The sequence below is a fragment of the Danio rerio genome, chromosome 14 (genome assembly GCF_049306965.1).
Source record: "Danio rerio strain Tuebingen ecotype United States chromosome 14, GRCz12tu, whole genome shotgun sequence".
In the NCBI taxonomy this organism is placed as follows: Eukaryota; Metazoa; Chordata; class Actinopteri; order Cypriniformes; family Danionidae; genus Danio; species Danio rerio.
In genome coordinates, this window is record NC_133189.1 from 47,207,491 (window position 1) to 47,235,207 (window position 27,717).

Sequence of the window (27,717 nt, forward strand, 5' to 3'; positions counted from 1 at the left end):
AAACAGGGTGAAAATGTAGTAAGGTCTGAAAATATAGCAAAAATCAGGCAGCCGCGAGGGCTTTTCTTTTTCTAGATTGCTTTTGTAAACACTGTCAGTTGGTTTTAGGGAAGTGGGTGATCGGGTCAATTAGTGCTTTTGAAAACACTATTGGTTAGGTTTAGGGAAGGGGGAGGGTCGGGGTTATTAGTCGGTCGGTCGGTCAGTCAGGCTCTGGTGGATTCATGCGACAACATCAGGCACGAATGGCACTCACAAGAGAAATTTGAGATCTAAATAAGCATACACAAAACCGAAATTAACGAAATACATTTTCAGAAACAGCCATTTGAAAAAGTCATTTAAATAAAATTGTAATAATGTAATTAGTAACTATTAATGAATGTTTTTTTTTTTTTACCCAACACTGGTCTTTTGGAGGCAGGATGAGTTTTTGAGTTGATATGTTTGGCTGGTTGCGGCGATATGTTAATTAATAGCACATTATGAGCTGTTATCCCATTGATTTAGAAGCATTCACCCAGATATGTCCTTCTCTGTATTTACGTGTGTGTGTGTGTGTGTGTGTGTGTGTGTACACATGCCACACTTGCACTCTTCGCTAGCGACAGCAACAAGGCCCACTGATGATGGCCAATTTCCCTGAGAATTCACATGGATGATAACACTGAGACTCTTTCAAATGTAAATGCATCTGACAACATACACACACATAGACAAAGAGAATAACACACACACACACACACACACACACACACACACACACATCAGCAGCAGCAGGTGAGTAGGGACAGTAAGTGGTGGCTTTAGCAGATGCCAGTAGTCAGATTACTGCTGTTCAATTGTGAGCTTGAACAAAGAGAGAACCAATCGGGCGTCCCATATGGAGCATAACTACACAAGCAGGAATGATCACATACAGAGAAAAAAAAAATCTGAGTGAAGATGAATGTGGCACTCAAGTAAACAAGCGGCCCCAGCAAGGCAACAATCTCAAAATGCCTGTCATACAGCAATATGAAGAAAAAGAGCAGCTTTTCTTGGCACCACTTAAATCTTTTTCACAACTTTGCAAGAAAAATGTTGTTGTTCTGAGATTTGTTGTAACTCTGGAGACTTATGAAGGTTTGGTTGGTGCATTTCTTTCATGTATAAAAGTCTTGGATAACATATTTGTTGACATTGTAAATGCACGGAGTTAATGAATGTGGATTTCATCCATAAAGATAAACTGCTTCTTAGAAATCCGATTTTTTTGTTTGTTTTTTGATTGTAGGTTTCAGCCTCCATGCAAGTCTGTGCAGTTTCAAACACTGCTGGAAAGCATAAAAGTCTGTCATTATGGAGTAAAAGTATTATTTTAGTGAAGCAATTGTACTTTATTTTAGCACCACAGTACACGACTGAGTACAAGCAATCATTTCCAGGGTAAAAGATACTTTCTGGATATTTTTGGCTTTATTATTTTCACTTTCAAATTACTGAACATATCCTTGGCTGGTCACCATGACCTACAATTATCCTTTTTTGTTCATTGTTTGTTTTTAAATTTGTCTCAGAACACATTTCAACCCACAAAGAAATCTGATACGTGGCCATATATGAACAAATAACTAAACTATATGGCTATTATATATATATATATATATATATATATATATATATATATATATATATATATATATATATATATATATATATATATATATATAAATATATATATACACACACACACACACACACACACACACACACACATATACTCAGCAGCCCACTTTATTAGGTACACCTTACTAGTACCAGGTTGGACCCCCTTTTACCTTTAGATCTGCCTTAATCCTTCGTGGCATGGATTCAACAAGGTGCCGGAAATATTTCTCAGATTTTGGTCCATATTGACATTGTCATGCAGTTGCTGCAGATTTGTCAGCTGCACATCTATGATGCGAATCTCCCCTTCCACCACATCCCAATGGTGCTCTATTGGATTAAGCTCTGATGACTGTGGAGGACATTTGAGTAGAGTGAACTCATTGTCATGTTCATGAAACCTGTCTGAGAAGATTTGCGCTTTATGACTCGGCACGTTATCCTGCTGGAAGTAGCCATCAGAAGATAGGTACACCGAGGTCGTAAAGGGATGGACATGGTCAGTAATAATGCACAGGTAGGTTGTGGCATTGACATGATGCTCAGTTGGTACTAATGGGCCCAAAGTGTGCCAAGAAAATATATCCCACACCATTACACCACCACCAGCCTGAACCATTGATACAAGGCAGGGTGGATCCATGCTTTCATGTTGTTGACCCAAATTCTGACCCTACCATATGAATGTTGCAGGTGATATCGATACTCATCAGACCAGGCAACATTTTTCCAATCTTCTATTGTCCAATTTTGGTGAGCCTGTGCAAATAATAGCCTCAGTTTCCTGTTCCCAGCTGACAGGAGTGGCACGCAGTGTGGTCTTTTGCTGCTGTAGTCCATCTGCCTCAAGGTTCAATGTGTTGTGCATTCAGAGATACTCTTGGAATACCTTGATTGTAACAAGTGGATATTTGAGTTACTGTTGCCTTTCTATCAACTCGAACCAGTCTGGCCATTCTCTTCTGACCTCTGGCATCAACAAGGCATTTGCACCCACAGAACTGCCACTCACTGTATATTTTATCTTTTTCAGACCATTCTCTGTAAACCCTAGAAATGCTTGTGCATTAAATTCCCAGTAGATCAGCAGTTTCTGAAATACACAGACCAGCCTGTCTGGCACCAACAACCATGCCATGTTTAAAGTTACTTAAATCATCTTTCTCCCCCATTCTGATCCTCGGTTTGAACCACAGCAGATCGTCTTGACCATGTCTAAGTTCATTGAGTTGCTGCCATGTGATTGGCTGATTAGAAATTTGTGTTGATGAGCAGTTGGACTGTTGTACCTAATAAAGTGGCCAGTGAGTGTAGTTTCATCAAGTAAAACAAACAAAAAGAAAGAAAGAAAGAAAGAAAGAAAGAAAGAAAGAAAGAAAGAAAGAAAGAAAGAAAGAAAGAAAGAAAGAAAAAGAAAAGGCACAATCTACTTCTTACAGGTCTCTAATTTCAAAGTATGTCCGCTGACAATTACTTATTAGACATTTAATAAATGCAATGCAAATTAAACAAATTTGACACTCAATCCACATCTCTTGAAGAGAAGATCTCCAGATGCATGTGCTGTATATTACCAACAGGTGTTATCAGCTCAGTGAACGAACTCAAAGATGGGAAGAAAATAAATCATAAAATATTCTTATTGTACGTGTTTTGCCAGCTTTGGCTCATTTACAATAAACAACAAAAACAACAACAATGACTCACTTGGAACACACAAAGCTTCATTTCTGTTTAAAGCAAGCTATATTCACAGCTGTATTCAGACTCCCTGTTGTCTCCTTAGAGCACTGCTAAGAGGATATGCTAGTCATGCATCAATAAGGCGATACTGATCATTTGGCCACAAATTAATCCTACATCGCACATGATACTTATATCCACAGTGATACGAATGGAAATAGGCATCTTTCCTTTAAAAGCCAGAATACTCTAAGAATTACTTTTGAGACAAGGGATCATATTTATTAAACAGGACAGATTAGCTTGAGCTCACAATCCCATATACAGTAAGTGCCAATGGGAATGAAAGTTATATGGGCGATCCTACCTAAAACATTAAGCAAATTAAAATTGTTTACACACCATCATTAAAAAAAGAATACCTTAAAGCTTGTTGGCCTTTCATTGACCTAAAAATACTAGTATTTGTTTAAAAATGTTTATTTTTTTTATATTCATGTGAACCGTGACAAAGTATGTGACATTCCCGAATGAATTGCATAAAATAAATATAAACCAATAAAGTTAATGCTAAATCTGGCATTTGATTCATGCATTATATGGTTGCCTTGATTTTTTATGTTGAATCAAATTAACATGATGTGTAATTTTAACTTAAATTACATTAAACTAATTGAGGTCTTGAGACAATTTTTGAGCGAGCAATCCAATTTTTAAAGTTTGAATTGGAAAATATATATTACATATTGTATACGTGTAGTGCTGTTGCCCCACAACAAGAAGATTAATGGTTCAAGCTCCTGCTGGGTCAGTTGGCATTTTTTGTGTGGAGTTTGCATGTTCTCTCCGTGTTGCTGTGACTTCCGGGTGCTCCGGTTTCTCTCACGAGTCCAAAGACATACGCTATAGGTGAATTAGGTAAGCTAAATTGAATTGTGTGTTTCCCAGTGATGGGTTGCGGCTGGAAGAACATGTGCTTTGTAAAAACATATGCTGGATATGTTAGCGGTTCATTCCGCTGTGGTGACCCCTGATTGATAAAGGGACTAAGCCAAAAGTAAAATAAATGAATAAATAGACAAGGCGACGCAGTGGTGCAGTAAGTAGTGCTGTCGCCTCACAGCAAGAAGGTCGCTGGTTCGAGCCTCGGCTCAGTTTGCGTTTTTGTGTGGAGTTTGCATGTTCTCCCTGCATTTGCCTGGGTTTCCTCCGGGTGCTCCAGTTTCCCCCACAGTCCAAAGACATCCGGTACAAGTGAATTGGGTAGGCTAAATTGTCCGTAGTGTATGAGTGAGTGAATGAGTGTGTGTGTATGTGTGTGGATGTTTCCCAGAGATGGGTTGCGGCTGGAAGGGCATACGCTGCGTAAAAACGTGCTGGATAAGTTTACTTAACATAAACTTCAGGTTTTAGGTTTATTATTATTATTTTATTTTATTTTTTTCAATTTTTTTAGAGAAAATACAGTATGAACAATACATAGACTTTATTACAGTACATGCAATAACAACCAATTATTAAAAATAAACAAATAAATACAACAATAAACACAAAATGCAAGGCAAACATCAAATCTAAATATTGTAATTTATTTAGAAATATAAACAGGTGCGCTGTGTATATACTGTACTACTTCAAACTGTTCTCGTGCTCCGCCATCTCCCGATATAAATAAATAAATATATAAACAAACAAACATTGCTTGACATAGTTTACACAGGATTAGTGGGAAATATGCAATGACACAGCTTTAATGTATATGGTATGTGATTTTTCCTTTTTTTTTTTGATAGGTATGTGTAGATATGTGTTTTTGAGCTGTTTTGCGTTCCTCAGCACATTCAGAGAGAGAGAGAGAGAGAGATTGCATCACATATACAATTCTTCCACTCACCTCTTTCAGGTTTTGTTCTCCTCTTTGATTCAAATATGGCTTCCCAGCATCCCCCAAAACCACTCTTACTCTGTCCTTCATTTTGTTCATTTCGGTGCTACTTTAAGCTATTATATTAAGCTATTTTAATGTTTAAATGTAGATCATGATCGCGCCAAAATATCCCCAAACTGTTTTTGTATAAAGAGGTTCACACATACAATTACACATACATGGTTATCAAATGGTTATCTCATTTTCTATGTTTTTATAAGATGCTTTTTATTCACACACTCAATTAAAAACAGCTTGTACAAAATTGCTGCAAAATTTACAGCATTACTGGCAATTTTTGTGCTTTAGTTTTTCAATTTGTAGTTTTCACAATTGTAAATGTTACTTAACAGTGCACTTGTACATTTTACAGTATTACTGAAAACCAAAATTGACAGTAATACTTTGTCTTTTACAGGAATTTTTTACCGTCTAACTTTAAAAATAACTTAACCCTTTATAGTTGAATATTTTGTTCGTTCATTAATTTTCCTTTGTCTTAGTCCTTTTATTCATCACGGGCTACCACAGTGGAATGAACCACCAGTTTACCTAGCATGTTTTACACAGTGGCTGCCTTTCCAGCTGCAACCCAGTACTGGGAAACACCCATAAACTTTCACATTCACAAACACATACACTACGGCCAATTTAATTAATTCAATTCACCTATCCGCTTGTTAAGTGTGACGTCGCGCGAAGCAACTTCCGGGTCCAAGCGATCAATTCAACTGAATGGGGAGACTCATGAAATGGTAATAATAAACGTTTACAAAGCAATTTAATACGTTCGAAAATCACGATCACAATATATATGTCCATGCCTAATATCCGATGGCCAGAAAATGATAAATTCTTTTATAAATTGTTAAATTTTTAGTATTTGTTATGCAGCAAGCCCAGAGATTGTTGTGTACACCAGTGGTTCTCAAAGTGGGGGTCAGGACCCCCCGAGGGGTCGCGGGGCAATGAAGGGGGGTCGCCTGGTGATTTTCAAAAATCTATTTATTTTTATTAAACCATAAGAATTAACATATTTTATCCATAGCTATACTGAAAATAAAAATAGTCGTTTATAGTTACTATATACTATATAGTTACTATAGTAGCTTATAGTTACTAGTTCTATTGGATTGCGACCCCTGGGGTAATTACCGCGGTACCGACATTATATTAAAGGCAGCAATAGCGTCAGATGCATTTTGATTTTATAACATTAGGTTATACTTTCTGGCACATTTAAAGCACTGACACAAATTTAATTGGTGTGTCTGCGTCATTGCATGCAAGGTTTCTGTATTTATAACCACCAGGATATTGGGGGCCGCGAGTCACTGGCATTGTTATTTTGGGGGTCGCGGGCTGAAAAGTTTGGGAACCCCTGGTGTACACTACGATTTTATATAAAATTAACTTTAATGTGTGATAGGAATAAAACGTGATCCTAAACAAATGATTTCTCCACTCAAATGAATGGCGGCTTGGACCCGGAAACAGTATACATACGTCACAAACACGTCATCACTTAACAAGCGGATAGCATATTATTTTGGACTGTGGGGGAAACCGAAGAAAACCCACGCCAACATGGGGAGAACATGCAAACCCCACACAGAAATGCCAACTGACCCAGCCGGGATTAGAACCAGCGACAGTGCTTACCACTGAGCCACCGTGCCACCCATTATTAAATTATGATTAACATTAATATATATATATCATTACTTATTAATCTGATACGTTTTTACAATGTAGACTGATGTCAGCATGTTTACAATATTATTTGTCACATACTAAAAAACCTTCAATCTATCTATTTGCTACAACCTCAAAACACAACAAGCCTATGGCACACTAAAGTGCACATTTTCATTTTTCTGTGCAAGAGAATTACAATATGTAAGACACAAAAACTGACAGCGCATGTACTGAAGACACATAATAGGTGGAAATGTATGTAATTTAAGGTTAACATTCTCTTCATCCTTTTTACCAACATTTTTAACATTTAGCCTTGCCTTTTGACTAATGAAGAACCTTCAAAAGACCCACATCTTCCACAATATCAACCCACATAAGGCCAAAAAATATATATCTTACATTAATAATACATTTAAAAGAGAAAAGAAAAATGTGCTTCCTTTTCATCCATTCAAGCTCTCATTCGGTAAAAAAAATGACCTTTTTCTGATTTGAGCAGATGAACATCATTGAGTACAAAGCAGATTTGAGAACGCTGACGCACAGCTACGCAGATGGAACGGTCCAGAGGCTCAATTTAGGAGCACTTCTGAACAAAAGAACATTACTTTAATTCCTAAATAAGAGAGTGGGCTGTCTGTTAATTTTCTGAAGCCAAAAATTGACATGGTAACAAAACCCAGATAAAGAAAAGTTTAAAAATAAATAAATAAAAAAGGATCCTACAGGTCAAAAGTTTAGAAACATTAAGATTTAATGCTGAGCGAACTATTACTTTGATTTTAAAGAATTGTTTCAAATAATGTTTTTTTTAACAGCAAAACAGAATTTTCAGCAACCCTAGTGAAGTCTTCAATATAACATGATCCCTCAGATGACAACGGTACTAATTATTAATAATGTTCAAAATATTTAATTCTTGCTTCCTATTTTTAGTGTAAAAAAAGGATACTTTCTGGACAAAAAAGTGGAAAATAACTGCATTTATTTTTTTTTTAACTCTCAAAGCATTTATTAAATCTTTGTGGCATTTTGAAAACCTTTACTTGCGCTTTTCTTCAATTAAATGTGTCCTTAAAAAATGAAAATGTGTTTTAAAGAGGAAAAGTGCTATATATTCTTTTGAATAAAATTATAATGGTTTCCACAAAACTACGAAGAAACATGCCTTTTCAACAGTTACAATCATCAGAAATGTTTATTGAGCATTAAATAAATGCATTAGAGATATTTCTGAAGGAGATTTTCTGGACTTTGGAGTACCGATGCTGAAACTTCAGCTGTAAATCACAGAAATAATTTTCATTTTACAGTATATTAAAAAACATGATTTTAATGGAAATGTTTTACAACATCTCTGTGTTTCTTTTTTGCAATTTGCATCAAAATAAATAAAGCCTTTAAAAACCACTAACAATTTTTTTTTCTTTTTATGTATATTTTTTGTTTTGTTTCTAGTCTTACAATCTAATAATTCTTGAATCAAAAATCATTTTTAGACAACCAAAATATACTGTCTTGGCTTCAGAAAAAAAATAAGTCAGAATTAAAATAGTTTGGGGTAAACAAAATAATGTATTTTGTATTGTGTTTTTTTTTTTTTTACCACACTTCATTTTTATTGTTCATTTATTTATTTGCTGGAAATAAGAACTAAGTTTAGAAATAATTTTGAAACAAATCGTTGCACTTTACAAACAAAATTAATTATGTAGGATAATGGATGTCTTCTGTGGAGTGCGTACAACACAGTTTTTTTTTTTTTTTATCCACGAAAGTAAAGGAGTAGAGAGTAAAGGAGGAGTAAAGAGTAAAAGTAAGGAGAAAGTAAAGAGGGTAAGGGAAAGTAAATGGAGGAGGCTCGTTCTTTATCCTTTCACTGCAGATAGTCGGTTTAACTGTTTTCTCGCTATTAAGGCATTCAGTTATTCCACTTACATAGTCCGCCATGTAAATAGCACATGCCCCATGGCGGGATGCAACTGACCCTTAAAGGGAATATGCTACAAGAATCTGATTGGTTTAATGCATTTTATGCTCACAACACACTCATTAAGAGAATAAGCACAAGCCTGGTAGACCATACACCGATAGCAGAGAGTATATTTCCATCTTTAAAATAGATTCGGAAATGCACTTAAGGTTTTTGTGCCATGCACTTTAGATTTTGCACCTAGATCATTAAAATAGAGCCCATTATTTCTCAAATCAAGACTATATTTTTTTTCTTGTTTAGAAAACACTTCTTGATTTAACATTTATTTAATATTTGGCCTAGAAATAAGGCAAACAAATCTATGTAAGAAAATATTTTGCAGTATACATTTGTCTAAGAAGATCTAAACTAACATGACCTCTGAATTGAGCTTTGCTCGATGGCTCACGAGTAAACATTTTTTTTTCTTTTTTGCATTTCTGAATTTAAATCCTGTTCAAAGAAAATCTGCTGTGCCGCAATTTCTGTCCCTTTCGAGATGTGCAGTATATTTTGTATACTCTTGGCAAGTCTACAAAGGCAACACAGCCTAATCTTAAATATTCCAGCTTGCTGTAGCTCGTGCTTTGCTTAACCGTCAGCCTCCATAACAGTTTCCATACATCAAAAGTGCCCATTGGACATGTTTACTTACGCACTTTATGCTAATTTAATCTTTCATTCCACAGAAAACCAAAACTATAGCCCTATCTATAACCTAAAAAAAAAAAAAACACTATCGCAATTTATGGCTTGAATCAGCTGGAAAAGCTGTCCGCGCTACAGAAAACAAACCACCAAATGCAAAGGTAGATATAATGACCTTGTATGCATGTGCATAGTTTTGCTTACAATACAGATTTATTAATATATTTATTCTGCTTCTGTCATGATGCCATTTATTTGATGATTTGAATTTCAAAACACACATATTACTCTAAATTGGGTCACTTCTCAAGTCAGCAGATATGATTGATCGAAATCAGACGGTCAAATGCATATCTGACAGGGTCACCGCAGACATATGGCCATATGAATTGATTCAGATGTTATACGTTTCATTTCTATAACATGCTGGCTGTTGCCAGAGGCGATAACATTGCAATATGCCCAACTCAGAGTGAGTCTGATACCGAGCATGCAGGCGTCAGAGTTTAGCCGTGTGTGTTTGTTTGCATACAGAAGCAGTCGGCCGTTTTGCGTGCTGTTTGTCTCTCACTTCGGATGTCCCTGCAATTCATCAGCCTTTCACATCTGCTCACTGTCACCTAGTCATTCATCACGAAAACACATACAACCACGGGCGCACAAAAAAGCCCTCTATCAAAAAGCTCTTACACAAAATTGCATCGCATCCACATACATCCATTGCGAAACCTACATATTTTCGGATAAATTCGAGGACTTTTGAATTGTCTGGCACTCCCACACAAAGCCTGAGCCACCACAGAATACAATAGCCTTAGCACAATATACAAGTATTTGAGTAAGTATGCAAGTCATGTACTTGAATGGAAGCTGAGTTGACTTTTATGCTCTTGCCAAATTGTGTTTTGCTTAAAAGTGCCATTCCACTCATTGATTCAATATGCTTAATTGTTTTCTGATATTTATAGTAGGTATGTGGCTTAGGTCATTTCAAAATATCTTCGGAAAAGGTTTTATATGCTCATTAAAACTCACAGAGATTATCCCTCTTAATTTTGACTATATTTGGAATGGTCATATTAATGAGCTCTGCTCTGAGGCTCCAAAGCTATTGTTAGTACCTGTTCTCTCTCTAATGCATCATGCAATTCTGAATACCTCGAAATATCAAAACACTACGCAATACTGAGTAGGGCTGTGCACTATGAACTATGATTTTACAAATGAATATTGCGATTGCGATTTTATTTGCGATTTTGGCAACTGTTTTTGCTTTTTCAAACCAGCTACACACATTTTAAGTGAAGTTTCATAAACTAATTTCGAGAGGAGCATGTGATATGATTGTGCACCGCTGACCACTCATCCGTAATCAGTAATAATCCAATCAGAATGATCCTAGCTTAATATAAATGGATCACTTTCTTCTTATAGATCTATCTTTGTTTTGGAAGAATCCCCCCTTCCACCCCATCTCCTCCTTTTTCTCCCCTTCTAAAGGGGGAGCTATTGAGACCTACCTGATCTCGATTCTCCTGATATGCTTCTAGACCGGGCGGGAACCCTGGGCTCAAATATCTCTGAGCTCAGGGTTCTCTCCTGGGACAGCATGCCAAACCTGCTATAAATGCCAAGTATATCTAAGTGTGAACTCTTAAAATGCATTCAGTGCACAAGAAGTGCATAACAATAATTTCTTTGTGCCGTTTTGACCCTTTCCCATAAGGCACGGCGCTTGCAAATGCTTGAACAATGGATACTAGTTTAGTCTGTTTGGGCTGGCTTTGATGTGTGCTTTTGTTTGTTTCGATGGACTTTGTCGAGATGCATTGATCATGCAGTTTTTTATGACACTGTTTTAAGTGTTGGATCAGATTTGTAGTATTGCTCCGTTTTGTTGGAATAATCATTTTACAAGTCTTAAAAATTGCCTTGCTCTGTGACACAGCCTCTCTCCTGAATCCAAAATACTCCAAAATGACTGTCGTTGAATTTCTCCTTGGCACCAAATCATTTTTATTTTGACCTGCATCCATATTTTATGCTCTTTCCTCCTGCTCGCCTATTCGGTTCTCCCACTCAACTTCGTCATGCGCAGAGTGAGCTGGTTAACATAATAGCTATATTTGCCCGGAGCGCTACGTCAGCTCTGATTGGTAAACATATTAATATCATGCGCACAAGAACATATTCTGAATAAAATTCTAAATAAATGAATAGATAAAAATTGCAGCCTCTTGCGATTTAGAAATTGCATGTGCTTAAGTTGCGTTATTTTTTTGCGATTGCGATTAATTGCACAGCCCTAATACTGAGTGTGCCTCATACAGGTGAGTGGGCTTGACAAACCACCTGTAGAAAACACACTCTTTTTAGCCTCTGACACTTTTCCAGACACTTTGTTTTTCACTCCAGTTTGCACATTTGCACCAGTCACTTTCTTATACAATCACTCATTCACTCATTCATTAATCATAATCATAATTAATTAATTAATTCATTCATTCATTCATATTTTTTCCTTTATTAATCCGGGGTCGCTACTAAACCATTCAAAAAATGCCCCTCTCAGGGAAAAAAGCTTTCGGTGATCTGCCTATTATGCAGCGAAACATTAAAAATGTTAAAAATAATACTTTTAAATCGTTTAACTGATACCAGTAATCGGTTACAAACGCACCCTTTCGTTTAACGGTTAATCAGTTATGTTGAGCATCCATAGTTCATGTGCACTGTTAGGTATTTATAGTATAACTAGTTGCTAGTATAGTTAGATTACTGCTCCTATATGTTATTCATTCATTCATTTCCTTGAGCATAGACTCTATTTCAAAGGCCAGCACAGTGGAATGAACCGCCAACTATTCCAGCATACAGTATGTTTAACACAGCGGATATGCTTCCATCTGCAACCCAGTATTGGGAAACACCTAATACAAGAAATATTCTCTGTGGCATTTGAATTGTTTTCATACAGCTAACATGATAGCACTCAACCAGAGTACAGTTTGTCTACCTCCTCTATTGATTTTTATTATCTACTAGAATGTTTTAATGAGATGGATGTGTTAAGGCTCAGCCCCCCACTCCTTACTGCCTTTCTTTAATTGGATTAGCTAATAGATATAGATGAACGCCAATTCTCCAGGGTCTCAAGCATCATTGGAAGCCAGAGTGGAAAACAAGTAGGGGTCACAAAAAGGTTACATGCATATCTCTCGTTGGATGTGATCCTTCTGCCCAGTGTAAAATATGAGTCACTGAATGTTGCCCCGTACACAAACACATTTGATGTTTATCTGGCCTTCAGATGCTTTTGACATGGGGTTTCTGTGCAGCGAATGTACAATGGTGGAATCGTTTGTTAGCTGAATGATAATAGATGGTCACCTTGGACTGCAGGATTTGTAAAACTTTTTTTTTTCTTTTCTGCCTTAAATAAAGTAAGATGATTATGCTTTATATTTAAGGTGATTGAATTTTAATTGTTTTAGTAAATGAAAAAAGGCAAAAGAAGTTGAATATTACATGAAAAGCTTAAAATAGTAATGTTGCCTTTGTGGATATTTAAGCAGGTTGTGTAGATGCACACAGCAACTTTATTTTAGTTTCACTGAAATAGTTTAAATCTATTATATATACTATATATATTTTTTTTTTCAGTTGAAATTTAATTATTTTGAGCAATTAAATGTACTTTTTTATTTTATTTTATTTTATTAATGTTCCTTGGTATTTATAAAAATATTAGTATCCACAAGTACTATTTTAGTTTTGTAGTTTATTTAATTATAATTTTAAGATTGAACAAAAAAATCTGATTTACATTAGTTGACATAATTTTATTTTTTAATAGATTTTTGCTTTTATTTGATTTTAGCTTCACAGTTTCGATTTCATTTTACTAAATCAAAACAATAAATAAATACATACAATAATTTTATTTTATTTTATTTTATTTTATTTTATTTTATTTTATTTTATTTTATTTTATTTTATTATGTTCCTTGGCATATATAAAACTTGTAAGTATTCGCCAGAGCTATTTCAGTTTTGCAGTGTAATGAATAATAATTTGAATTATAAAAAAACAAAAAAAAAAACATTTACATTAGTTAACATAAATGTATTTTTTAATTTTGATTTTTAATTTTTAGTAAAAAATTACTTAAGATTTACAGTTTAGATTTTATTTTACTAAATCAAAACAATAAATTAATTAATAAAGAAATAAATTGCAAAAAAAAGGTGTTTTATGAAAAGAAAATAACAACTGATCTTTTTTACCTTGATCTCCTTTACCTATGATGTAAATAAAATATACATTATTATAAACACACACACGCACGCATGCGTACACGCTCTCTCTCTCTCTCTCTCTCTCTCTCTCTCTCTCACACACACACACACACACACACACACACACACACATATATATATATATATATATATATATATATATATATATATATATATATATATATATATATATATATATATATATATATATATATGTATATATATATATATATATATATATATATATGTATATATATATATATATATATATATATATGTATATATATATATATATATATATATATGTATATATATATATATATATATATATATATATATATATATATATATGTATATATATATATATATATATATATATATATATATGTRTGTATATATATATATATATATATATATATATATATATATATATATATATATATATATATATATATATATATATATATATATATATATATATATATATATATATATATATGCAACAGCTCTGTCTGGTTCTAGAATATGATTGGCTGATAGCAGTGCAATATTCTGCCCACATAGACTGACAGCAGATCAATAGACTCACTACAGTGTGACAAATATTGCTGCTGTTGGATAACATAATGTACTTCTGAAGCTTTTTTTAGTAGAGAATGTGGTTTTTTAGATTGCAAATGTGAAGTTTACTTATAAGGATAGTGCCTATTTTAAATATTTATCATTATACTAGCTCTAAAGTGACGTGTTTCAAGCAACAGTCTCTGCTGTTCTGACGTCAGCTGCATATGTGAGTGAATGGTCGCTGAAAGTAGTTCCTTGTACAAAATGAATTTTTGAGATTTCGTGTTTGATTTTCTTTTTTATATACATGATTATGCCCTTAAACTGTTTATGAAACATAATATCATACTCATAGCAGTGCTAGTGTATGTGTGTGAATGAGAATGTATGGGTGTTTCCCAGTGATGAGTTACAGCTGGAAGGGCATCCGCTGCGTAAAATTTGCTGGACAAGTTGGCGGTTCATTCCGCTGTGGCGACCCCTAATTAATATGGGGAATAAACCGAGACGAAAATTAATGAATGAATATGAATGTATACAGGTAATATCAGAACTATTAGCCCCCTTTGATTTTTATTTTATTTTTTTCAGATTTTTTTTAACATTTGCCAAATGATGTTTAACAGAGCAAGGAATTTTTCACAGTATGACTGATAATATTTTTTTATTATGGAAAAAGTCTTATTTGTTTTTATTTTGGCTAGGATAAAAGTTTTAAAAATTGTAAACACCATTTGAAGGTCAAAATTATAATGATTAATAATAATTCAGGGGGGGGGTAATAATTCTGACTTCAACTGTATATTATTATTATTATTATTATTATTATTATTATTATTATTATTATTATTATTATTATTATAAAATAATATCAAATAATATCAAATAAAATATTGTCAATATTCTATTGTCTAAATAAATGTCTGTAAACATAGAAGAAATAATGTCCTAACAAAAAGTTACCAGTACATTTTCCATAAAATATTTTAACATTTCCTTGAAATTGAAAACACCAAACAATGCGATGCATAATTCATAATACAAAAATGTAGGCTTTTACAGACACAGAGCGCACTATAAACCACTAAAACTAGATGCAAGACATAATACTGTCTGTGTCTATAATTCAGTATGCTTCACCTTCACTGCGAAATCGATACAATGCTGGCATCAAGGATTGGAGCAAACACAGTTGCCCTTTAAATCTGAAGTCTAGGAATGAGGAAGACGCTGTATGAGCTGATAAGTTATTTATGAATGCTTTGAGGGCTTGCTATAATTATTATCAAACCACAGATCACTTTAAATTAAAGCGAGACAATACTGATCACAAACCAGTTTTGTCTTTTCTCCCCGAAAGATTAAGATTTGAATTGGACAAGACAAGAGCTGATCTTTTAACAAAGCATTCTTGTGAGAGAAAGAGCATGTGTTCGTTTAAAGGTTGGATTTTTTTTTTTTTTATATAATTTATAATTAATTTATTTTTTGCTTCTTTATTAAAGACTAGCTCGTCAGTGTAACCTTATTAAGAGTGTTAAATCGTCTATTAAGTCATAATGAAGTGTGAATTGAGCTTCTTTTCTCCCACTGGGACTGCTGTATAGCTCAGTGATTGACAGGTGAGGTGAGTGACAGCTTGACTGTCTTCATTAGTGTGCAGGTGCGGGCAGCACAGGTGCTCCTGTCTCAACCTGCTGATCCAGACTTCATCAAGAACTCTTCTGACAGCCTCTAAATATACTAGGTGCTGTGAAAATAAACAACACGTTTTGATGAAAAAAAAAAAGCAGACATAACATAAGGTTGTCTTTAAATTCATTAAGAGGTCTTCATGAAGTATGATGGCGCGTGGAAGAAAATCTAATAAAACCTGTAAAATCTAATTAGTTATGCATTAGTTAGCATGCAAATTGATTGCCTTGGAAAAAAAGTTACTTTAAACATTTAATTTGTTTAAATTTAAATGTACAAAGCGTGGATGGCAATTTACAAACAGCTTACAATGATAAGCCCTCAAGTGAGCCCTCCCTTTTTTATTTTTCAAATACAAATGATGTTTAAAAGAGTAAGGATATTTCCCACATTATTTCCCATAATATTTTTTCTTCTGGAGAAAGTCTTATTTGTTTTATTTCAGCTAGAATAAAAGCTGTTTTATTTTTTTTTACTATTTTATTGGTCAATATTAACAGCATTTGCCTAATTACACTAATTTGCCTAGTTAAAAGTATAGTAAGTGATCTGCCAATATGCTAACCAGGGGTGCGTTTCCTAAACAACGACGTAACTCGTGGCTGAACTATCATAGTACAGTGCATCATTTGGAAAAGAACGATGTAGTGATGAGTGTTTCCCAAAATGCATAGTTTCTCTGTCGCAGATCCATCGCTTGAACCATGTTACTTGTAGCATAAAACGCCCATAATGACGCTCTAAACGGGGTGGAGTAACAACTTCTTCAGAGAAAAACCTCATTATTTATTTGTGCAAATTATATTGTTTTACACGCACATGCATTTAAAAAAAGTCCAATATTATTTCTGGTAAAAACATTCGCTTTTTATATTAACTGAAATATATGTTAATGGCACATATAGGGCCTGTGTTTCCTTTACAAATATTTTTGAGAATATGACATTCTATTCTAAAAAAGAAAAGCACATACAAAAGCTAACACAAATTCTAATATCATATATAAATCATATAAATAAAAAAATAATTAAATAATGAGACTATTTATTATAAAATTACATTTTTTATTTATTATGTATTAGAAATGAAAAAAATCACACTTTAATAATAATAATAATATTAATGATTATTATTATTATTATTAAGTAGGATATTGTTTATTTATTTTTTTAGAAAAGTCGACTTTTATAATTTGACGCTTGTAAACCACAGCAGAAAGTTACCAGCAGGCCCATGTCATACACGGTACAGATACTTAATAAATAACCTACCATAAATCAAAATAATTAACGTATGCTTTTTGTTTTCACAAGCTTTTGAGGCAGAACATAAATCCTAAATTCCGCTTTTAAATTATAGGTCACCTATAGCTTTCGCCATGAGGCTGTGTTCAAAATGACATCAATGTTTTCAAAGTGCACTGTAAAGGGAGCACGATTGTAAACATGAAGATCGCTAAGACTGAACAGTAAAAAAAAAAATGCTAATTACACCTAAGATAGATGACCTTACTGCCTTTTTTATTTTTAATAATTCCAACTTTGAATGTTAGAATGTTCTAAATGAATAGGGCTAAGGGGGATAAGTGGGAATAGAGCACCACCAGGAACTATGTTTCTAACTACAGCTCCGAGGTGTGGTTGCGAGTGCTCAAGTTTGCGACACAGTTTGCGAATGTTTGTTGGAGCGACGAATTTGTGAAAAGGCAAATCAAATTGATTATTTACAGTGTTGAGTGTTTAGTTACAAAGTAAGTAACTTTAATAAAATTACTTATTCACTGAAAAAGTTAAATATAAGAGTATTGTTAATTTATGTTTAGCAATTAACTATTAATTTATTGTGAATTTATGTAGTGATGGCAGCTCAAAAACATTTCCCTTTAGTAGAATGAAGACACATTGCTCAGGAGTGAGTTTAACAGTGAGTTCACAGACTTCAACAGAGTGTAAAAATCTTGATGGTTCTGTGGGTCTTGTCTATCAAATCTGATCTTTAATTTGTATTTTACATTGGATTCGAATCAGGTGATAGCCTGGGCCACTCTACAGCTTTATTTTCTTTCTCTGAAAGCATTTGAGAGTTTCCTTGGCTTGGCTGTTTCTTGGCTGTGGATCGTTGTCTTGCTGAAATGTCTATCCTAGTTTCATCCCCATCACCCTGCTAATGTAGATGTTGGCCTGAAGCAGCTAATATTCATTTACACAGGAAAGGGCAGAGGGTTGCTGAAGAACTACTGAGATTTCAGCTGTTTTCTGGGCTTTCACTGCCTTTCTACACCTTCTTTTCTTCATGTGTTCAATACTCTTTCACTGTGTCATTTCATTTTATTATGCATAACTTAATATGTAAACTAATTAGATTTTTATTTTATATATTTTTTTTTGGCATATATGGATTTGGTTGTTACCAACATACGGGGAAAATTTCAAGTCAATCCCAGATTTAGAAATATGTTTTCTGAGAAAAATGGTGACGTGTTCAACACTTATTTTACCCACTGTATATTACAATAGATAAAAGAATAAAAAATTCTGGTATGTTACTACCTGCCTAATGTTTCTCCCATCCACAGTTTTTGAGCAAGTTTTTCAACAGAAGGTAGATAGAGGTGCATTTTCCCATGTGAGCTCATGTTGTGCAACAAAACAAAGAGTTCATCAGCACATTAGTAAAGCGGTTCTCACAATAAAATAAAATAAAATAAAACAGCAGACCTGTTCGACAGCCTAACCACAGAATGCACACTTTCATCTGTGTGTTCATTACACCCAATCCTCTTAATCTACAATTAGCTCTGGAAGACAGCAACACCACTGCATCTGTTTCAGGAAGACGGCCCTGCCAGGTTTATTTGGAACAGATGCGTCAGGTAAAAACAATTTCAGCTGGGTGCTGTGGTGATGAGCGGCGCAAAACTCAGCTTCTGCGTGTGACCATGTGCTGTGATCATTTCAAAATTCACACTCCTCGATCAGAGCACTTTGCGGAATCACCATGGTGACTAAACTGTGTTTGGAGGGCTTCCAATGGCCCTTCTTCTGTCTGCTTTGCTCTTCCTGGGACTCCATTAAAATATGCTCAGGCTAGGGATGTTTACTGGCATGTTTGTGCCTGTTTATCGTTCCATTAATTTACCTTCATCTACCTGGCTAATGAGTGGAACGCAAAGCAGCGAACATGGAACAAATGGAGCTGCTTTATAATTAAACTTTGCATTAGGCGGTAAACGGTCGACTGCTAATCTCCTCTGCGCCTCAAGTTTTTTTTTTTTTTCCAGGTTTGCTAGAAGTAGTAAAATGAGTACAATTTTGTAAAATGCTAATGTTTTATTTGATCCTATACTGTATGCCAGATATAATTTAGAATATATATATATATATAGAATAAATATTTAGAAATAGTTATACATATAGCAATTTAGAGAAATTTACAGAATCGCTGGTTATAATAAAACACAAAATTCATTTTTGTTATTTCAAAACAACATTAATATTGTAATATACAGTTGAAGTCAAACCCCCCCCCCCCCCCCCCCCCCCCACACTGAATTATTAGCACCCCTGTTTATTTTTTCCCCAATTTCTGTTTAACGGAGAGGATGTTTTCAACACATTTCTAATCATAATGATTTTAGTAAATCATTTCTGATAACTGAATTATTATATATTTGCCATGATGACAGTAAATAATATTTTACTAGACATTTTTCACAACACTTCTACAGCTTAAAGTGACATTGAAAGGCTTAAATAGGTAAATCAGGTTAACCAAGCAGGTTAGGGTGATAGGCAAGTTATTGTATAATGATGTTTTTTTCTGTAGACAGTCTGAAAAAAAAAAATTGCTTAAAGGCCCTGATCATTTTGACCTTAAAATGGTTCATAAAAAAATTAAAACTGCTTTTATTCTAGCCGAAATAAAACAGATAAGACTTTCTCCAGAAGAAAAAATATTATCATATCAAATTATACTGTGAAAAATTCCTTTGGGTAATATAAAAATAAATAAATAAATCAAAGGGAGGCTAATAATTATGACTTCAAATGTTATAGCATTGCTTTGTTTTTTTTTTTTGCCAATTTTCATTTTATGCTCTAAATGACCATTTATTTTCATTATTATCATTTAAAATGTCATCAGGAATACAAAACATAGAAAGAACTTTTTAGGCCTGCTCAAAGACATAAAATCGAATTGGTCAACAAAATAATAATAATAATAAAAATCCAAGTGTTTTCCATGTTCTGTATTTTTTTTTTAGATAACACATCAAAACTCGAACATTATTTTTTTTATTTTTACCAATTGTCACATCGACACTGGTAGGCGCAGTGCGTTGGCTGGAGGCCGAGTGCCTTACTGCCCGACCATTGATGATATAAAGCCATATTGCTCTGTCACTGTCTACGAGTGATACAACAGTTTGACAACATAATAGTGTGTATAAAAAAAATCAAACGGAGAGTCTCAAAAACCCTTTATGAGGTTCCTGTACGAGAATCTACTTTCTTCCGTCATTCTCTCACATCTGTAGCTGACCATCAGAATAGCAGAAACCATTTCCAGTTTACTAACGTCACTTTAGAGCTAGTAATTGAATGATTATCTAGTGTAATATCTAAAGTGATGACAAAACAGGTCATATTTGCTCACATTTTAAGATTATAAGGCTGAACAGCATGAAATGCCAGCAATCTACAGAGATTTCCCAGCATTTCTCTGTTGCAATCAGGATATCACAATAATTAACCCCGAAAAAAGCTAAAGCATAGCAAACACTAACACGTTCTTTGGTATAAAAACAGCACTACACCCTACAACATGCAAAAGAGAAAGATCGACTTGTCACTAACCTGATTTTTAATAATTTGATCAGCTGTAGTTTAAAACTTACATTGAAACTTACATTCTCCCTCTAGGGACTCATTCTGTTGCCATATTGTGGCGGAACGTCAACTGTCACTTTCTTTGGTCAGAAGCTGATGACTGCTGATGTGTTCAATTATTATTATTTAAAAAAAGCACTATATATCATTATAAATAAACTGCATAGTCGCAATATAAACAACTACATTCTTGCCTAAAAACCCTTAAAAGTATATTACGTTGTCGAACAGCTGCAATATTTTTCAAACTGTGGGGCCCTTTGCGGAGTAATACATGAAGGCGGAGAGTGAAGAAAATGTACAAATGCTGTTTTTTTGTTTTTTTTTTTTGCAGAATATTGTACGGCCATCAGCCAATCTGATTCGTGAACCAGACAGAATTGTTGTGTTACTCAAATGCAAATCTACACTGTAAAAAATGTAATGATCAATAAGTCCTGACAGCATCTGTTTTCGGTCATTGTAACATATTAAACTAAGTTAATCATTTTCTAACTTAATTTTATAGGTTACGCAAGCTGTTTCAAGCCAGTTTAACATAATATAGGTTCAATGGACTCATAAGGTTAATTTGATTCAGCTTAAAATTTTAAGGCAACCAGGATTTTTTTAGTGTAGCCAAAGGCGGAATTAAGCAATAAGTGAGGTAAGCAGCTGCTAAGGGCCCTGGGGAATTATGCCAAGAACCCCAACCAACCAATTCCAAGAATCCTATATCAATCATATAGCTCTTTTAAATATTTTCAATCATATGTTGTAAAATCTGACTATAGCGGTAAATAATTTAACAGCATTACTTCTTTTCAAAAACAGAGGCCCACATAAATAAGGTAGGGTTCCTTCCGTTCCACAGGTCTGACAGTGAGCAGAGTAGAGTTGAGGTAGAGGTAGGTAGAGTGTGCAAAATTTTGAGAAAATTTGGGGGGGAAGTAGATATAAGACAAACAATGAAACGCAGCTACCTCTGTGATCCTGCATTCTGGCCGAAAAACCTGTCAGATGATGAGTGCTGAGAGCTTGTTAAGAGAGGGCCTGTTCAAATTAAATACAGTTTCCCAGAGAAAAGCAACAACCACCGATTCACTAACAGCCTATTATTCAGTTCACATGAAATATGGTGACAAAACTAGATTAATTGAATGTAAATTAAATTTAAGTGTTTTTTTTTATTTATTTATATTAGCCTAATAACTATAGCTAATCAACTGTACATAGTTTGTGAACTAGTTTTTTTAAGATTTGTAAATTCATCGTATTTAATTTTACATTAAAAAGATAAAGGTTCCTTTAAATATTAAAACATACAAAATAAAGTTTAAATAGGTTAAACTGCCTAGTTTAAATATTTTTATATACTTTATATATATATATATATATATATATATATATATATATATATATATATATATATATATATATATATATATATACATACATACATACATACATACATACATACATACATATATATATATATATATATATATATATATATATATATATATATATATATATATATATATATATATATATATATATATATATAATAAAAAACTAAAAAATAATGTACTGGATGCACAGGTATTTATTTAAATATCTGGCCAAATACCAGGACCAAATACCTAGTTTTTATATATTTAAATTAATTTTATATATTTATATATTTTATATATTTATAATTTTATACATTTTTTTTTTTTTAAATATAAATAAAAGTATTTATATATTTAAACACCTGTCTATATACCAGGACCAAATACCTGGCTTCCAAATCACCAAGTCCGCCCCTGAATCTAATAAAGCCAGTAACTTATGATTAAATATTTTTTTATTACATAATTTTTTTTTTCAATAGCTGCATTTACGTCAGCAATTCCATTTGGAAAAAAAAGCTCCCATATTTATAATATCAAGCATTTGAATGAGCTGTCTTTTTTTTGTTGTTTTTTTCTTTCGTTCCCTTTTTACGCTTCATGCCTCCTACACTGGTTCGCTAGTGGGCTCTCCCACACATTTAATAACACATTGTGTGCAAAAGCTCTCACTCTCTTTTGCTCTCTTTCTCACCCTTTTGAATGTGTGGACGGCTATCTCATGGGAAATGGTGCATTGTAGAATAAAAGTCTGTCTTCCTGCAGTGTTCTGTCTCCCCAGGCGATTCACATTGTAAACATGACGCTCAGAGAGTGCTTTACCTGTTTTAAAGTGTCCGTCAATGCGATTTTCTCCATTTGTGGCAAGCTGCAATTTGAAGTGCTGAATCTCCAGAGAGAGAAGTCTGTCTGTTTGGACCTGGAAGTCTGTTTGGATTGTATGAACGCTCTTTTCCATTATCCGCACACTATTGAGGGAACTGGTTGATGTGAAATGTTTTTTAACTGAAGAAAAGTGAGTACGTGAATGCACTGAAATGATTATAAGCCTCAGCCTTGAACTTCCTTAGTGCACTTAGTTATCAAGATGTGTGACATCGATCCTTTATCTGCTGTGTGTGCTGATGTACTTTATGTACTATGCTTTGTTTTGTTATGGGCTGATGAAGGTCATTATGACTTGAGTTAAAAGACTAAAAAGAATGAAAAATCATGTTATAGAACACTGAATAGCTATTTTTGAAATTAATCAATGGTTTTCTCAATTCAAACATCCATGCAATCTTATTCATACAACAATTGGCTGTTAACAAACTAGCAGCACACATTTAGACCTGCATTTGACCTCGAGGCCCTGTTTACACTAATACATTTTAGTTTTAAAACACATACATTTTGCTACAGTTACATTTTTCATCCACACTGTGTGATTGGGGGCAAAATGAGACATCTAAAACAGAGGTGATCGGATTAGGGCTTTTCCTCAATATATAGTACTCCGACCTCTAAAGGTGCTCTAGCGACAGTTGCTGGAGGCCATGGTCTTTAGCCTCTTGTTAGAGCAACCGACTCCCATGTGGAAGGTCGCTGGTTCGATCCCACCTTGGAGCGGGTTGGGTTGTGTAGGATCGGCGGGGTCATATTGGTGCCGTGACCCGTATGGGTGTGAGGTTTTAGGGGAGTGAGTGTAACGGAGGCCAGCTAGTAGGTGCTGTGCAGGTAAACCTTACTCCTCTGACCTCTAAAGGTGCTCTGGCTACAGACGCTAGAGGTCATGGCCTTTGGCCTCCCTGTTAGAGCAACCGACTCCCGGTTCGCCGGTTCGATACCAGCTCTCAGTGGGTTGGGTGTTGTAGGACCGGCAGGTTTACATTTGCAAGTTTGATATGGAAAACAATCTCCCGAGGAGACAACTGGTAAATCTTCAAAGGGAACAGTGTACTTTAAAATCTCATTAACATCACCCTGGCTACATTGTTTCACCTTCTCAACAATAAAATAAAACATTATATAATTTTTGATATTACCTTAACATACACCATAAATGTTGAGGCATTGTGTAGCTACATATTTTAAAAAAACTGTCGTCTTCACTGTATGCATATTTATAACAAAATGGAGCCTACAACATTACTGCCTTCTTCGTTTTCATTGAAAAATACTAAAAAATCAATCAAATGTGCAGAATCAGTGTACGTGGTTACAATAATATATTAACTTATCTTTGTGTTTAGCCAAAACACGTTATCTGAGAATAAGTAATAGATTCAAAAGGCCATTCGATGAAGACAAGATGAATTAAATATAACGTTTAATAAATATAGTGAGATTAGATCCAGCAGTAGATCCTTCATGAACTGTCCGATGCGCTGCATCTCGTCTGGGGAGGTGTGCTCAAAGCACCTCCTGACTGCCTGAGGACCTATATTGATTTAGAATTATTGCAGATGTTGTGATATTAATAATGTACAAATTGGCCAAATCTCTGATTTGTGAAGTGACAATTCAAAATGACCTACTGTACAATATGTTTCTGAACACCAAGGCCCTGAAATAATATTAGTTCAATGGAAAATCGACATCTCTGTTATTTGGCAGGGTCATATATGAATTTGTTTTCTGAGAATTCCTTGAAAAAACTACTTAATAATTTAACTATTTGTTACTTTACACCACTGGTTGCAACTAAAATCTTCCGGAAGGTAGATGTACAAGAACAAGGGTGGTCACTTCCTAGCCCTTCCCCGTGGCCCCTGGGTTATTCCCCTAATAAATGGAACATCATTATGGCATCATGTTCTGTCAAGTAATCGAGTATAACAACGGAAAATAGGTAGTAGTACTATCATGCCATGGTTTTTTTCAAAATGTTTCTTTGAAAAGCAAAACCATGAACGCAGTTATGAATATAATAAAACCAACGCAGGCTCACGTAGTCCCCTGGACGTTTCTGGAGACTGCGAATTATGTAGCCGGAGGTACATATGGCTGCATTTCATTCTTTAAGCGAACGCTACGGGGCAGAATGACGCCGTTCCTTTTCACGCTTATAGGCTGAATGCTTACCTCCGTGTGGAGGGCTTTCCCGCTGCAACCAGTTTGTCCAGTTAGCTCATCGTGTACGTCGGCGGACTTGAGACGCAGAGGGGAGTAGACCACAATGATGACGACTGGGTTCAAATCAGGGCAAGAGCGGCTCCAGAAATCATAACAGGGTGAGAATGTGGTAAAATCTGAAATTGTGGAAAAATTAGACGAGGGCATTTTTTTTTTCTGGACGGCTTTTGTAAATTGTTGGTAGGGTTTAGGGAAGTAAGTAAGTGGGCGAGTCAATCTGTAAAATGGGTTGGGTTTAGGGAAGGAGGAGGGTGGGTCAGCCGATTGGCCGGTTGTCCAGTCAATCATTCAATCAGTCAGACAGATGATTGTTCGATAGCAGCCTCTGGTGGGTTTAAGCGAGAACAGCGCAGGTGCGAACAGCACTCGCAGGAAACATTTGAAATACAAAAAAGTACACATAGCGGCCTCTTTTGGAATTGTGAAAACAAAAACTGCAAAAATACATACCTCCCAGGACGTATTTCGCAGTCTCCAGAAACGTCCACGGGACTACATTTTCAGAATGAGCCTGGGTTGAATAAAACAGATGCTTGTTTGGAGTAAAAATCCTTATTAATGGCAAAAAAATACTAACATTTGTGTGTCTCCTTGCTTTCTTTGGCAACCGTGCTGTCGCTGTATACGCTTGAGTATTCAGGGAAATTTCTCAAATCCCTTCATTTGTATTGTGGTTCTGAAAAAAAAACAAATCATTTGAAAGGATATCTGGCACTTCCCCCTACCCTAAAGAGAACTGAGACGGGAAGGGGAAGGGCTTGGGATAGAAATGGGACAGAGTCAGCTTGATTACCCCCTCTATTTTAATAAAACAGTCAGTTATTTTAGAGCATGTTGTAGAATAATCCGCAGCATATGGTAAAAACACTCTAGAAATAATGTAAAATCTGTGCACTCATGGGGTTCCTCTGTTTTAAAGCAACCTCGTTCTGTCAAAACACTTGAAGCTATCTTCATGCCTGCCTGTTTCCATCACCTTAACTGTTAGCGATATGGATTTTTCCCTTACAATGCTATCACTTATGGTAATGATATACTGAAAAAGCATGCGAGCAGCCTTCACGCTTGAAATTCATCATACAGTCTGCATATTTAAACCTTGCCAGGTGTTGACTTGTGCAAAGCTGTTATGCTAATGGATATGTGTTCTGGCTGGCTCGTTTTAAGGGGTGGCTGTAATTTAAAGCAGCAAAGTAAGGAGCACGCTAACTTAGCGTTAGCCATCCATCGCCCCGCACGTCACGCTCTTCAACGATTTCCCGTCTGCCTTTTCATTCACTGCTAATATACTGACAATATCACTTAGGCAAATCACTAGGCGGCCTTCTGTAGCTGCTCAGGAGCATGATTGTTAGTGGAAAGTTCTAGAGTTCCATCATGGCGAGGTGGAATAATGGCAGATCAGTCGTTTTGTCAGTGCAGCACCTGCTCAGCACCGCAGCGTTTGACCTGTTGTACCAAACGCCAGGTCGATGGCTGGAGCTCAATTTAACATTAGCTTGCCATAATTACAATTGCTGTGTCAGTGCACTTTTCACTTTGCTTGCCCTCGTCATCGTTCATCATAGTTTTTGGATGCATTTACAATTCTTCAGCTGTGGTTTTGCAGAGAAATGTTGGAGACGTGGAACTAGACATGAGTAATCACAGTGAGATCAATTGAAATAAAATACTATTGTGGCAGTGTTATTAATTAATACTAATATTATCATTTGAAATGAGGAAGAATAAATATGATAGACCTTTTTGTTCTTTCAACTTAAAGTTATTTTTTTTATTATTTTGGGAATGAATTTGTAGAATTGTAAGAACCCCTCCATTTTTACTAATATTTGTTGTCATTATTTTTCATAGTTCTGAGTCTGATTGCATGGACAACACCTAAAAGGATGTGTGGCTTTATCTTTTCAGCACTTTCATATATTGAAAATAAACATGTTGTTTTTGGAATAGTTTGGGTTCATAATTTCATACAGAGTACAATGTTTTTGAGTATGTGCATTTTTTAATCATGATTGGCTGATAGTCGTGCAAAATTCTGCACATAACAGCACTCGTCCAGCCTCTTAACCCTTCACCCTTGTGTATTACTCTGCCAACATACAGCAACAAGCAGAGGACACTACAGTTTGACAAATATTGCTGCTGTTGGACAACATAATGTATGTTTCAGGGTTTTTTTTAAGAGATAATGGA